The 15,625-nt window shown below is 38.0% G+C and overlaps 1 long non-coding RNA gene across 6 annotated transcripts in view; it reads right to left on the bottom strand.

Moving 5' to 3' along the window:
- Positions 1-15,625, bottom strand: part of LOC108256418 (uncharacterized) — a 90,797-nt gene that overhangs the window by 58,235 nt on the left and 16,937 nt on the right. Inside the window, exon 1 of one of the 6 annotated variants that reach the window (XR_008393157.1) lies at positions 13,203-14,050. The exons of the other annotated variants lie outside the window; for them this stretch is intronic. This is a non-coding gene — a long non-coding RNA (uncharacterized LOC108256418). Of the gene's footprint in view, positions 1-13,202; positions 14,051-15,625 lie in introns of those variants that run through there. 6 annotated transcript variants of the gene reach the window in all.

Below are 15,625 nucleotides of genomic sequence, written 5' to 3'. Positions count from 1 at the left end.
TTTTTGAATGGGTGTGACCCTGGCCCTATGGACAAACCGACACAGGGTTATTCAAACTTAAAGGCAACACATAATATAAGCTCACCGCAATCAAAAATCTGCCAAACATTAATCCCACATGGGAAAACATGGGATTTTTTTGCAACAGTAGCTGAAACACCAAAATAGGAATTAATGTCATTAATTTCCTAATCCTTGTCACATTACTAACAGCACTGAGATTACGATACCACTAGCATCTTGAAACTGTCAAATTTGGCCCACTCTTCAACTGATTGGGTGCAATTTGTGGTGCTGTTTTTCTAGTTTTACCAACTGTTCCAAATAATCCAACAAATGGGTGAGTCCAGTAAATGTATCCCAGTGTTCCAACATGTTTGTTGAACAAGTCACACAGATATCCTGGAAGGTAGGCGTGGCAGTGTTGTGTTCTACTTGGATATGAAACGCAAACAACAATCTCAGAGTCTGGCTAACAGCTGACTTTATATTCAATGCTCCATTTTTGTTCATGGATTAGATTTTTTCTCTTACTGTTCAAGTTAAAAGAATAACTTCTTTTGCAAACCTGTTGGATCAGACATATGCATTGTTTTAATTAATGCACTTGAATGTCTTGCCTGTAAGTAGCATTTTCCAAAGTGTGAGAAGGGACAGTAACTCTCCTGTGCACAGTCAGGTAGAGTGAGGGTGGCATACAAGAAATCATGTGGCACTTTTTAGAATAGGGGTACAGGTCAGTTCACAAAGACCAAAAAGAAAACAATAACAAAAAAAACAAAAAAAAAAAAAAAAAAAAAAAACACACCACATAAATCTTGATCAATAAAGCTGACATACTACACCATCTGATTTATGCATAGCTCAGTAGCAGCAGAACAAATCTAATCCCCAAGCGAATTTAATTCTTAAGAGGGTTGTGTTGAAGCCTGGAAGCAAACAACCATTAACTAAGTCTACTTTTCAATGCTTAGTGTCTTTAAACAAGACAGAGCAGGCTTGCTGGAAGCCTTCAAGCGGGGCAGGGGGGTGTGGACTAAGATTAACCTAATCTTAAATTCCTTCACTGTAATGCACCAATTACATTCCCCAGCACCTGGTCCTCCCAACCTCACCACTCCATTACCACTGTGCAACAATGTGAGGCTCCTGGGGCCTGGAGTTTTGTTTTGTACCCAGAAAGAATTTCAGGATCACCCAAAATCCCAAACTTCAGAGCAGCGTGGGCATGATAACCATTCCAAAAATGTATTTACAGTAGAACCCAAAATCCTCATGTTGCCTGCAGACATCTCATGTAGGCCTGAACACTTATTTGAATATTGCTTCACAGTGGGATTTAAAATAATGTTTGCAATGTCCTGGATGCCAACTTGCAGAATTAAAACTCAATCCAAATGTTATGCTTGAATCATACTAACATCTAATATACCTGGTACATGTAGATACAAGAGCTGTGATGGACCACTACTGTTCCAAAAGAATATTTAAGCAATCTAGCAAGAGCAAGGTTATACTGAATATTGGCACAGCTATGATTTGACTGTAGATATGAGGCTGCAGGATGAGTGCTGCAGTTTATCAGTCATACAAACATGAACGTGAAACATCCCAGTGTGGTTATAATAAATATAGACACTCTTGGAACACTGGAACAATCAGATTAGTGGACCAGAACTGTATAATTTCTCATTAATTAATCTAGTTTTGTGCATACCTGCCCCAACACAGGTTAAATAAGCTCATATTTGAAACTATATCTTCAGAAAGGTATAACTACGGTTGCACAAAGGCATGGAACTAATTAAGATCAGCTTAGAATAACATGAAAAATATGATATCCATATGCATTTTAAATTAATACAGAATGAGATGTAATCCAGGTTTCTTAACCTGTGACAGACACATTAATAGTTTACGTTAGACCATCAACCACTATAATATTCAAGAGCCATATTTATGTGAATTCAGAAACAACTAGAAGAGTTATGCATGCCCAGTCTGATGCATCCATGATTTGGCCAAACACATTCCTTTAAGACCACTTAATGATGGACCAGTGCAACACAACATGGACTGTTTGGGGGTCTGCAAGATGGACTTGGACACATCAGACGAATTACCTTCCTGTCATCTGGACATAAATACCCCTTCAGATGTGAGATGAGGAAAGGGAGAGAGCCTTTGAGCATGTTCCAAGACAAACCCTGCCTTAGCTGGCACTCTCAGAGAGTCTTTCCCAAGAGCCCAAATGCAGGAAGAACCCTGTCGAGAAGAACCTGGACTTCCTCCTCTATTGCCTCAAGTTCATTTATAACGCCTCCATGAACACATGCTTCACCACACAAACCACAAAGCAGAGGATTCGATTATGTCTTGTTCAATCACCCTGCAGTGTGCAACTTCTCATTAACAACTGCACAAAACAGAGAATGAAAAACAAAAAGACTCATTTTAATTTGGAATAGCCTGGATATATACTGACTCAGTAGCAAGGTAAGTGAGCAATAGGTTCTTGGCAAAACAAAAGGTGTTCTGGGTCTTCATGTGTGGTGTGTTGGATCTTTAGGTGTGGTGTGTTGGATCTTCAGGTGTGGTGTGATATGCTGCTCCTCATGTTACAGATTTCTGTCCCCATTAAAGCTGAGAAATTATGAATAATGGCCATGACCTAGGTTTTGTAATTTAAGGCTCTACTTTTTTTTTCTTAGAGCACACCAATCAGGTAAGTGCATCTGTGTAATACAGGCATTGAATTGGGTACAGGCATTAAAAAAAATCCAAATCAAAACCAATTATGCACAATCACTAAAGGTATCATTTTAGATTTCCTTTTTTTTTGTTGCCCCTAAACGTTCTTTCAACCTTTCAACCCTGTTCTCTCAAACATATGACTACATTCATTAAATCATTGTCTTCTCCCTCTCATTTAAATCTTAGTCCTACAGGAGGTCACACACCTCAAACAAGGGAACCATTAAGGTATAAAGTACAATAACTAATTAGTACAAAACAGTAGAAATGGCTCTATTTCAGGGGAAATTCCAGTACCTAGGATGGAGAGTAGATGTAAGTTGAGCCCCATCCATTCTGACAATTTTGTACAGACAGGGTAACCCAACACACTGTTTATTTGACCACATTTTCCGTACACGCGTATCATATTCAAAACCGCCAGCATCAGAAGAAAGGGCCCTTTCCTTCTCACAACAATGCCAGAGCTGTTCGGAAGTCTTTATATAATACAAAGGGCTCTGCAGGGGGAGCACACACAGTTTAATATGCCATTCACCAACTCTGTTATCCTGCACAAAACACACATACACACACTCCAGTGACACATCACAGCAGGGACCAGTCTACTCTGGGCCAATTCAGCACCTGTTTGGAACCCAGTGGCAAAACAGCGCTCATAAATGTTCAACAAAATTGCTTGGTTTTCTTTTTATCGTGCATTAAAAGGCAAAAGCTGATCATAGTCTTCCTTGAAAAGGTCAGAAATGTTGTCCAGCATTGAATCAGATTTCAAGGGTTTTTTTTTTTTTTTTTTTTTTTTTTTTTTTAAAAAAAACACAAAGCTCCATCACAAAACTTGGCCATCGCAAATTACTGTAGCATTGTCTTTATAAAGTGTGTATGTGCTCTATTTTGACAATGTAACAGAGCAGAAAGACAGTCTGAGAGTCAGTATCTGATCACAAACTGAATTGATTAGTATTATATCCACCTCACTTTGGCATGCAGCTATCGAAAACCTTGATCAAAACCTGACATTTACTGTGTGAGAAAAGTACCCTTGGCTAGAAATGTATTAGAAATCTCTCCATGTTGCCTCAAATTTCAAGGCCTTGCTTTTTGTTTTACCACAGAGCTCCAGACTGAAGCTAATAACTCAATCTCCTTAAAAGGTAGCTGTCAAAAATTACCATTGCCTTTATAAACCATCAATAAATCAACCCACAAACTTTGAACACACATTATGCACATCAGTTTAGTAAACCTTTTGCGGTGACAAATGGAGAGATAGCAGATGCTACAGCGGAACTAGTTTATGCTAGCTGCATTGGGTTTCGCTAACGCTAGCCTCAGTGTAAACAAGGGAAGAGCTGAATCAGCTGGCTCTACTGCCACATAGGGAGACTCCTGCTGCCTTTATGAGCAGAGGCGCCAACTCTTCACCTTCAAATATTCAAAAATAAAAACACCTTATTAAGGATGTCAAGAAAGTTCAACATTGGAAAACTTGAGATATTTCAGATAGTGGGAATAAGGGAATGAGCCCCTGCTTACATTTTCTAAGCACATCTCTTTATCATAATACAGAGAATATCAGAATATTTCATTTCAACCAAGGAGGAAATGATGAAGCAGCCTGCATATATTTTGCAGACTAGAAACCATACAGGACAAATAATTCTAAATGCTATATTCTGGAAACAGTATTGTAAAGCTAAATTTCACAGGGTTCATTTTTGGATCATTGACATCTAAACACAAATGACTTTTTGCCTACCTCTCAAGGCAGTAATACGAAGACCACCCATATCTTAGGACAGCCTGTAAAAAATCTCCACAGGGTTTTCATGGGTCTTATTATATTTACAACAAAGCCAGTAAAGGCCTGTGCGAAGCTTGTGTTATTTTACAGTTCCAAGGTGCTTCACAAATCAGACTGGATTCAAACAAACATAGAAAATGAAAATTTTTTTTAGTCTTCTGACATGTGACCAAAGATGTGCATTTATGTTAATAACTGTTCAGCAGTTTTAATGACTGGACTCTTTAATTATAAAGATGTAAAAGAAATACTACATTGGGAAAAAAGTAGCCAACGGGCAACATGATGAAGCAGAGACAACAGTTGGAGACAAAAGGCACACTTTGTATGGTTTGATGATTAGAAATTTGTGCCTGTTTTTTCACACTGATGATAGAAATTAGGCAGTGATGGCTTGAAGAGTAATCTCAGACCACAGATTATAACCACACAATTAGCTTCTGGGAGAACTGGAGTCAGACAGTGGAAGCAGTCCATGACCACACACATGCATACAGTAAGTGAGAGCGAAAAAAAGCAAAAGAGAGGAATGGAAAGAAAAAGAGGAAGAGGGAAAAACAGAGAAGGTCGGAGTACACCAATAGCCTGATTCGGATGCTGTGCTTCATCCAGACCTCCAAACATCTGGCTTATAGAGGTATCCGCAAACACATGTCGACACACCTGAAGCAAGGAACAGAAAGAGAGAGGTGGAGAGAGAAAGAGAAATCTAGTGTGAGAGTAAGCACAGATGGACACAGGGGCCTCTGCTGGACTAGAACATAAACACACAGACATCGTTTGTGGGGCAAAGCCAGTGGCACGTTTATTTATGAACACGTCTCAGTCTGGGGCCAGTGTCTTGTCCCACCAGAAAGGCACAGACACAAAGGAAAAACAATACTGTTCAACAAATACAGTAGCCATTAATCAAAAACAGGACGCAGGATTTGCCTCCTTGTTGAAATGTTTTAGCATGGAACATGTGCCTAATCAAATGCAATGTCTGAATAATAAATAATAGCAATTACAAATGTCATCATGACACTGGTAAACATTAGGTTCAATGTAAAGTGGTTCCCAAATATGTGAACAACAAATGAATGTAGAATCTCCCTTGTAGAATATTCCTTGCTCTGATCAATACAGTGAAAGTAAACCTGGCAATCCTGACAAAAGCAAAAATGATTCCTATTGCTTCATCAATTATATTAGCTAGCAAGCAAAGAGTAAACACATGCGCGCGCGCACACACAATCAACAAATTATGCAGCGCTGTCATAGACTTTGCCACAGCTCTATGTACGAGGTTTGGTTATACTTAGCAGTGGAAGAGTGAATATGTGTGTGTGTGTGTGTGTGTGTGTGTGTGTGTGTGTACATCTCGATTCATCCTTTGATGCCTTTGATTGTATCTTGGCAAACTAGGTCAGTACAACTGTTTATGGCTTAATGATACACAGAACCAGACATTGCAAAGTGATTTATTTTATATCTGCTGAGCTTTTATTCTTGGGCCAAATGTCAAATTTTATGATTCTGCACAAGAGCTGTGTCAAGAGACTCTGCCTGAAATAAACAGCAAAAAGTGAAAGTTGCTTATAATACATCATTGCATCTCTAGAGACATTTACATTTACCGCATTTGTTACATGCCCTTATCCAGAGCGACTTACATTTATCTCATTTATACAACTGAGCAGTTGAGGGTTAAGGGCCTTGCTCAAGGGCCCTGCAGTGGCCAATGTCTTAACCACTGAGCTACCACTTCCCCCAAGAGATTGTTGATACTATCTAGAGAGAACTTTGGATAGCATCAGCTGCCCCCATAACATTTCCCTGTTTAGTGTTAGACATTATACCCTTTCACATGTTTGATTATAGCTACAGTTACACATATCATTGCATCTTTCATGCACATTTCTCAGCATAGATGTCTCAGTAATAAAAGCAAAAACTGCTCACCATAAAAAACTCATGCCAGTCAGGATTATGAAATGCTTTGTTGTAGGCATAACTGTGCTTAATGATCAAGTATTATAGGATAAGGTGTTGGCAAGGGGAAGTTGCATAAAGTTCTAAATATAATGCTAATAATTGGGACATGATTTTGGTAAATATATATTTTTTCATGAAGTTTTTTAAAAAGATTTTTTAAAAATAAATCAGTTAAAATGTAAATATAGAATACAAGGGATTTCTCGCACATATTAATTTCTGGTTTTCATAATCATTTAATTCTGGTCAAAACAATAATATCGATTATTATTGTTCATGAAACTGTTCAGAGCAGAGATATTTTCACACTAACAATAGGTGTGGGTTAGACCTGTGCATACACACTGGGATCCTTTGGGACCCAACAAAAATGTTGTGGGAGAGGTAGATATTTACATACAGTGGGTGAAATAAGTAGTGGACGTGTCAACATATTTTTTTTTAGCAAATATATATCCAATGAGGCTATTCACATGAAATTTTCATCAGACATCAGTATTAACTCAAGAAATCTGGAAATATAATGAATTCACAACATTAAAGTCCATAAATAAAAGGTTGTGTGTAATAAAGTGGTATGACACAGGAAAAATGTATTGAACACACTAAGAAAAAGCAGTTCTCCTAGGCAGAACTTGGAGAACTGGCAAGGTAAGGCAAGGAACCAGCTGAAATCCAGAAGTAATCCTACCCCAATCTGTACAAATTAATATCAGCTGGGTTAGTAAATTGATGGTCTATATACGGCTTTTCATTTCCAAGGTGTCGCACAAGAAACATCTCATGATGGGTAAAAGCAAAAGAGCTCTCCCAAGACCTTTGCAACCTTACTGTTGCAAAACATATTGATGGAATCGCATACAGATGTATTTCAAAACTTCTGAATCTTCCAGTAAGCACCATTGGGCCCATTATCCGCAAACGGGAGCAATATCACTCAGTCATCAACCAGCCGCGCACACGAGCTCCTCGCAAGATTTCTGACCAGAGAGTCAGAAGAATAGGCAGAAGTGTAGCCCAAGAGCCAAGGACCACTCCGAAAGAGCTACGGAAACACTTGGAGGCAGCAGGTACCATCATCACAAAGAAAACAATAGGCAATGCAATCCACTGATCATGCTCACCCCACAAGACTCCATTACTAAAGAAAATGTATGTCGAAGCTCGTTTAAAGTTTGCTAGAACTCATTTGGACAAGCCTATGAAATACTGAGAAAATGTAGTCTCATCATACGAGAGCAAAATTGAACTTTTTGGCTGTCATACAACACACCATGTTTGGAGAAGAAATGGCACTGCACATCACCCTTAAAACACTATACCAACAGTGAAGTTTGGAGGTGGAAGCATCACGGTGTGGGGCTGTTTTTCATCATATGGTACTGGCACCCTTCATATAATTGAAGGAATGATGAATGGACCCCTTTACCTGGAGATTCTTGAGAAAAATCTGCTGCCATCCACCAGGACAACGAAGATGAGATGTGGGTGGACCTTCCAGCAGGACAACAATCCAAAGCATACAGGATGAAGCATAAAGGAAACTCTCAATTGGTTTCAGAGAAAGAAAAAAAAATAAAAAATCAAGGTGTTAGAATGGCCCAGTCAGTCACCTGACTTGAATCCTATTGAAAAAGATATAAAGGCAATATATTTAGAAGAATGGGCCAAAATCACACCTGAATACTGTGGCTGATTCATTTATTCATACAGGAAGTGTCTTGAAGCTGTCATTACAAACAAAGGCTTCTCCACTAACTATTAAATAAATGTCAGTTAGTGTGTTCAATACTTTTTCCTGCGTCATTCCACTTTATTACTCATAACTTTATTTATGGACTTTAATGTTGTGAATTATTTATATTTCTAGATTTCTTCAGTTAATACTGATGTCTGGTGAAAATTTCATGTGAATAGACTCACGGGAAATATATTTACTGAAAAAATGTTGACGTGTGCAATACTTATTTCCCCCACTGTACATAAGTGTAGGAGCCGGCAGTCATATAGGAAGTCAAGCTGGCAGTCAGATACAAACTCGCAAGACAAAGAATGGCTATGTTCATTAACAAAAGAGAGCATTGGACATGGCATGTTGCTCTCATGGCACTGCACCATTCATTGACTGTATTCATTCATATACATTATGATTGGTAAATGCTCAATTCTGATCAGTCACTGGTTTAATAACTAATTTTCTTATATTTTGGGAAATAAAGCACAAGTTCATTAGAAAATAATATAAAAATAATGGCACAGGTGGGGTTGGCCAAACATTCTGTAGGAGGAAGTGGAGTTGTCCTGAATTCATTTGGTAGTGGATGGGAGTGAGTTTAAAAATTCAGTTCCATGTGCACCTCTAGTACGTGTCATATACAAAATACAAACCATCAAGGCAAAAAAGTCAGACCTGAGCATAAATTGCAACTGGACAATAAAGATTGTAGTAAAATACAGTGCTCAGATTGGGCAGTATAGTCTTCCACAAACATGTCCAGTAAAAAATTCCCAGTAAAAATACCTCAAATTCCATAAACACTATTAAAACTGGAACAACAACTGCATGCACATGAAGCAGGGAAAATTACCTCTTTTAGTTTCTATGCACAGAGAGCAGAGGACAAAACTAGTCTTTACTACTGGAGTTAAACGTTACAAATCGCCCTGCCTCCCTCTCCATCTATCTTCCTCTCCTTTTCAATCAGAACCATGTGCACTTTATTGGCTTGCCCTTCCCACCTCTTCCAACTTGCCGTTACCATGGAGGATGGAGAGACCCAATGGTGATCACTTACAAGCATTGTTAAAAAGTCCATAAATTGCCTGAAATCATACTTGTTTGAGCCACTTGCTTTTTCCAAATGTTCACATTAGCCAAGGTCAAGATTCTGACAGAGACATGGTGCAAGCTCCCAATGCTAATTTGCTGCCAGTCATGTCCAGCCATGGCACCACTGTTCTGGACCTGGCGTGGACTGGGAACTCTACCTGCAACCTCACTTTTACCAACCTTCAAAACTTGATAATTTTCAGACTGGGTCTTAATTGAAAGGAAAGGACCTAAAATCCCAGGTGCCCAGAGAGCCAGAGTCTAAAGATATTCAATTCTTATGCCACTGGGCTTTTGCTCAATGCTTCTAGAGTGTACATCCATAGCTGGCCAGTCCAACAAATGGTATTGCCATTAATTCAGATGCTCTAACAGATGGTCTGCACTGAACTAAATTTTCGACTTCTGAGGTTTTCCTCAAGTGCCAGGATCAAGTGCCAATTCTTGGATTGGTGTTGAAGTTATATAACTTCATTAGTTAGGGATAGTTTCTCATGCCGACTATACTGTTGCAATAGTGATTTTCATGAAGAAAAACCACGTTCTGTGTTTGAGCTTCTTCTGCCAAACTCAGTGAGAGGGAGAGGTAATGTTATTGAAGACTCTTGTAGGAGGTTTGGTTAGACCTAAGCAGTGGAAGAGCATTTTGTATGTGTGTGTGTGTGTGTGTGTGTGTGTGTGTGTGTGCACGCGTATGGGGGAATAAGACTATTAAAACTGCCTAGCTGAAACAGCAGCCACGCCTGCTAAAAGACTCCCATAAAAGAGCTGCTGTTTCTGACAGAAATCCATTAACCTGAGCAAAGCAATGTGTGTATTTATATGGCATGTATGTGGAGGGAGGCTGAAAAAAATTGTTTTAGCATACATCCTGCACATGAAATAGTCTGGACTTATTTAAGAGGACAACCGTAGTAACAGTTTCAGATTTGGTCTTCTTGACTTCCCTGAAAATAAAATAGAAAAAAAAAAGTCTAGGCAAGTCTAGTTTTTGCTGGACCATTTTCTCTACCTGTATTCTGACAAATATGTTTCGCTGGATATTTGTCCATTTGTCTGCTGGATATTCGTCATTTCCAGGAATATGGTTTTCAATTACCCAATAGTCGGGATTACGAAAGCCTGTTTCTGCCACTTTAGAGAATAAAACTATTTACTAATTCACAGTTTCTTGAAAGTATGACTGTCTCAAAATAACAATTTGATTTGATTTTATATTTGACATTTAACATGAAATTCAAGCTCTAATTCCCATAGCATTTAAAGCCTGGGGGAAAAAAAAACACATTTGCATTGGAAGCATGCACCATGTCTCGGTCAGAATCTTTTATATGTCAGTTACATACACACTCATGTATACATTTTTAATTTTGGTTAACATTGGATTATCTTGAAAAAGTGTTTAAAATAATAAAAATAATAATAATAATAATAATAATAATAATAATAATAATAATAATTCAAATTTCAGGCTTTAAGTTGCACTTGTTGCAAATTAGCAAGAGATTGTCATCAGAGTACTGTCATTACATACACATTGTATTAAATTTCTTGGCTTATTGGAATGGGAGTTACTGGAAATTCACTGAAACTTGACAACCATCTCTTACTAGCTAACAATCAGAGCTGCTTGATTATTTTATAGACTGTGAAATACTTTTTTTTTTTTTTTAAATGTTCAAACCACAATATGTACGCAAAATAGAAGCCTGAATATATGATACTGCCTATGACAATCTGTAGCACAAGAGGCAGAATTTCAGGAATGTGTGACAATTTTGTTGGATTGCAGGGGAGAAAAGAAATAACACTGGATCAGTTCTTTGTTCTTGTTCGTGTTTGCGTCTGTTTAAAGTGTATACAATTTCCTAACTTTTGGAAATTGGATTGAGGGTAAATTTTGAGGGTAAATGGAAAATAGGTTTTCCTGCTCTGCAGCCCAGGTAAAAAAAGAAAGCATGGAACAGTGCATGACACCGAATCTGATGGTTACAGGAATCTCGTACATTCACATACCTCTACTGTCAAGTACATTATGAATGTGGAAAATTTCAGACTACAGGTCATGGAATTGTCAGATTAAGAAGTCAAGGCATGGCTTGTGCTAAAATCAGCAAGCTTTCTCCTTTCACATCAAATGAAGCTGCTTAGATGAGTGTCTAACACAAATACAACTGATCCTTTATTGAGGCACTATATAGTTTTCTTTTTTTCCCTGAAATTTCATTTTAATTTATTCTATTTTTGGATCTGAATTTATATTTATATTTACCTCCTAATATTTTTCTTACTGTTTCACATTACAGGAGAATATAGGACTAAACCAAAATAAAATAAATCAAGTTAGCATGATATAGTAAGTTAGACTTTAAGCACTATCACAACAATATACAGTTAAAAAGTAACTTATTTCATTAATAGTGAACCTTACATTTGCTGTCAGGTTCTGCATGATGGACTCTAACTGTAGAAAGAATATTTATGGTGCTATAATATTAATATTGAATCAGGTGTAGGCTACAGTTTTAGGCAAAATGGTTCTATCTAGCACTCTGAAGGAATCTCTACATAGGGATTTCCATTCAGAAAAGGTTCACTAAACAGACTACTTTAAGACACTAAAAAAAGCAGGCATCCAACTGAAACCATGAGAAAGCTTTTTGTAGCTATTCATACTACTAATCTTTGCATTAAGGAGAAGCCTAATCTAAGATGCATTTACCCCAAAGAGCATGTTATGGAGCAAAAACTTTTAATTGCAAAAAAAAAAAAAAAAAAAAAAAAAAAAAAACCCTGTGCAGAGAAAGAGTAACTTCCTGTTTACAAATTTGAGGGATGCTTATTGGATCAATGGCACAATAACACTATGATTACATTCAGGATTTCTGAGTGGGTAAAAGAACATCACAATTCTGTGCTATTTTGGAAATTCAGCTTTAATCTATGATTTAGAAATATATATAAAATCTTCTTTTTGACATACTACTACACGAGTACAATAGTAAGTCATGCAAGCATAGTAATCACTATTGCAATCTTTAGCATCTGACTCTGTTTAAAGATTAACCAGAAATGCAAAGGGATCTACTAAACCTGCAGTCACACCTTAACACACACACACACACACACACTTTGTGTTCTGCAAACAGTGCCATCCAGCTTTAGATGTACCAACTTGCCCAGTAGTTAAGCCAAGATTTAAAAAAAAAAAAAAAAAAAAAAGATTCTAGCCTGTACATAAGAAGTTACAGTGGTGGATGGCATTAAATCTTCAAATGAGTGTTAAACTTGTTAACAATCTAAAGGTCTATATGGGAATTATTACAGTAATTTCTCCACTTCATTACAGAAATTCTGCAAAGACACAGTAGAGAGCAGAAGAGAACACAAACCCAAATGGGAACAAACTTTACCTACTGCTCTAGAATGTATTTGCTTTCAGACTGGAGAGTAATTAAGTGATAAGATTTCAATCGAGAGATTTCATGCCCAGATCGGCTCCATTCCACCCGAGCAAAACATTCTGAGCTGTGATTGGTCCACTGGGACATTTTTGTTGCCATACCCCTACTGATACTTGGCACGGTTGACATGCCCACGCCTACTGTTACACTTATAGCAGGATTTACTTGCAGAACTCAAGGCATGCAGCAAAACCTCATGAGAACTTTTTTCTTTCTTTCTCTCCACCTCACTCTCTGGTCCCATAATCCCCAAAGGCAGGAACCTGAATAACTAAGCGTTTTAAGTCACACCAAATCTGATTTGTTGAAAGCAAGTTTGGTCTCTGTTCAAGTATGTAAAGAGCTCAAAGAGCCATTTTTGGTGTTTACTTACAGTGGCCTCCTGAAATGAAAATGAGTTCCTCTCCATTATGCTTCTGTCCCGAGAGATTCATATGATCGCCAGAGTTTGAGTTTCAGTTGAAAAGACATTCAAAGACTAGAGGCAAAGATGGTGAAGAAGCAGACACAATCGGGGGGAAAGTGCAGCAGAGTTAAATATTAAAGTCAAGGGAAAACATCTTATCGCTTTTGTAGATTTTCAAATTACCACAGTGACACTTTAAAACCTACTGGTATCAAACTAAATGCCATTTGCATGGGAGCTATAAGCACATTATGTTGGTATTTACGCGATCAACTCATACCCATGTTCTCCATCAGGCTCTCATACACACATACTTTTTCAGCAAAGTCCAGTTCCACACCTGTAAGAGCAGCAAGCATTTTTTTAGGCCCAGGTGATTACTGTCACCCAATCGCAATCTGCCCCTCCCAAGAATTCAATGCAAGAAATGGCAGAGCTCCAACGGAGAGCCTGCCATTAGCCAAGTTTCTGCATGTCTTCGCTTTCAATCCTGGAATGAACAAAACCGTACAAGTCCTTATCTAGCCTTTTTGAGACCAGAAAAAGTCTGCCCCAACTGTCAGTTTTGGCTGTGTACAAAGTCTTCCACTATATATCAAATTTATGCTTGGTTACAATTAATTCATGTAGCGTCTTTCGCAAATACAAGGTTGAATTTAATAAGTTTCACCAAGTTAAAAACAGCATGCAGCTCAGTCATAAAAGGGTTTCTATGAAGCTGTGTACGTACAGGTTGTATAATATAGTAGTTGATGGTGGGCTGAGGCCAGCAGATGCACAACGCACATGGTTGACTTTATTGAAGTTCAAATTAAGGTTATCTGTGGCGGTACTCTAAAGAGTCTGACATGCCGCTTTGATCTTCAAAGGCAGATGAGTTGGCAATATGGAGATAATAGTACCAATCTACAACTATTACACTATGGCTTGAAAGCAGGGACTCTGCTTTCAAGACACTTGAACTTTTGCACACATAGTGCACTTACATGAAGCCACAGTGCCACCTGCTGATTATTCATAAGCAAGACTGAATGAAGGAACATTGTGAGACCACTACATTAAGGCACAGGTTCCCAACCCTGTTCCTGGAATATTCCCATCCTTCACATTTTAGTGTTTCCATGCTCTAACACAACCATTTCAACTCAGGAAGGGCTGTTAATTATCTGAAGCAGGGAAAACACTCAAATGTGCAGGGCATGGTGTACTCCAGGACCAGGGTCAGGAAACTTTGCATTAAGGCATTCACATTCTTGACTTCCATTAACACGATCTTTGGGTATTCCATTTGTGAATAACGATGCAAAACTTCACACACTGAAAAACTGCCACATTTATTTTTCAAGGCATTTTGTCCACGCACATTTCAGTTGTCATTCTAACAAGTAAACGTATTATGGACACTTATTTTATCTTAAAGAATCTACATGGTGAGCACCTCACATACCGGATGCTTTTTGCTGTGTTTCAACAGGTTTTGAGAGAATGGAAGCTTGGTTGTACATGTCTGATAAGAAGGAGAACAGCACCATCTTGTGGTGGCAAAGCATAAGGGGGGGACATAAAACACAAAACACAAAACACATGTAAAAAAACAAAAATTCTGAGCTGCTGTTTCCCTGCTGAGATGTGAATTAGAGTCTAATGATCAAGTGATGATTGACACACAGAAACGTGCCACCTGTGGAGCTTTGTGACTGAAACCTCACGTCTGATGTTTTTACCACAATCTCTATGCGAATAAACCATCAGTGCATTTGCTTCTATAGTACATAAGAATAGAGCTTGTAGTATAACGGTCAAACAGCAGCTTTTAGCCCACTTAAACACACAAGAACCATTGGTGGCTCAAGATTCACATTCCTCACTCTCTTGACCATATATCCTATTCACTAGATTTTATAATATAAAAGGAGCATGCCTTAAAATAAATTAAATAATAATTTGGTAATCTAAGTGGTTAATATTATATAATCAAATTATGAATCAATTTAGTTTTCAATTACACTATTGAATCAGTTAGAATAGCAAACAGCCATAACTAGAGGCACTATAGCAGAGCTAATCCACCTACCACCTACCAGAATGGTTTTTGGAGATGTAAATGCACACAAACACAAAGAGAACAAGCTCGGAAAGTCCATACAGACAATACAATGCAAAAATACCTCTGATATGGATAAAGAGTGGTATACAAGTCTTATGTACAATAAGCAAACAGTAGATTTGTATTATCTACTGTCCACTCTCATGGTAGTGGTGGCGTTTGTTATGTGTTGAGTGAGAAGACATCAGAACAGAGTAATAATGAATTAAACTAATAATAATTCTCAGATCTTCATCTTTAAGAACCTTTGTCCAACTCCAAAGTATTAAACATCTGTAGACAT

This window comes from Ictalurus punctatus, chromosome 2, assembly GCF_001660625.3.
Source record: "Ictalurus punctatus breed USDA103 chromosome 2, Coco_2.0, whole genome shotgun sequence".
Lineage (NCBI taxonomy): Eukaryota > Metazoa > Chordata > Actinopteri > Siluriformes > Ictaluridae > Ictalurus > Ictalurus punctatus.
Note: the sequence above shows the minus strand (reverse complement) of the source record. Positions and strands in the feature narration are given on the sequence as shown.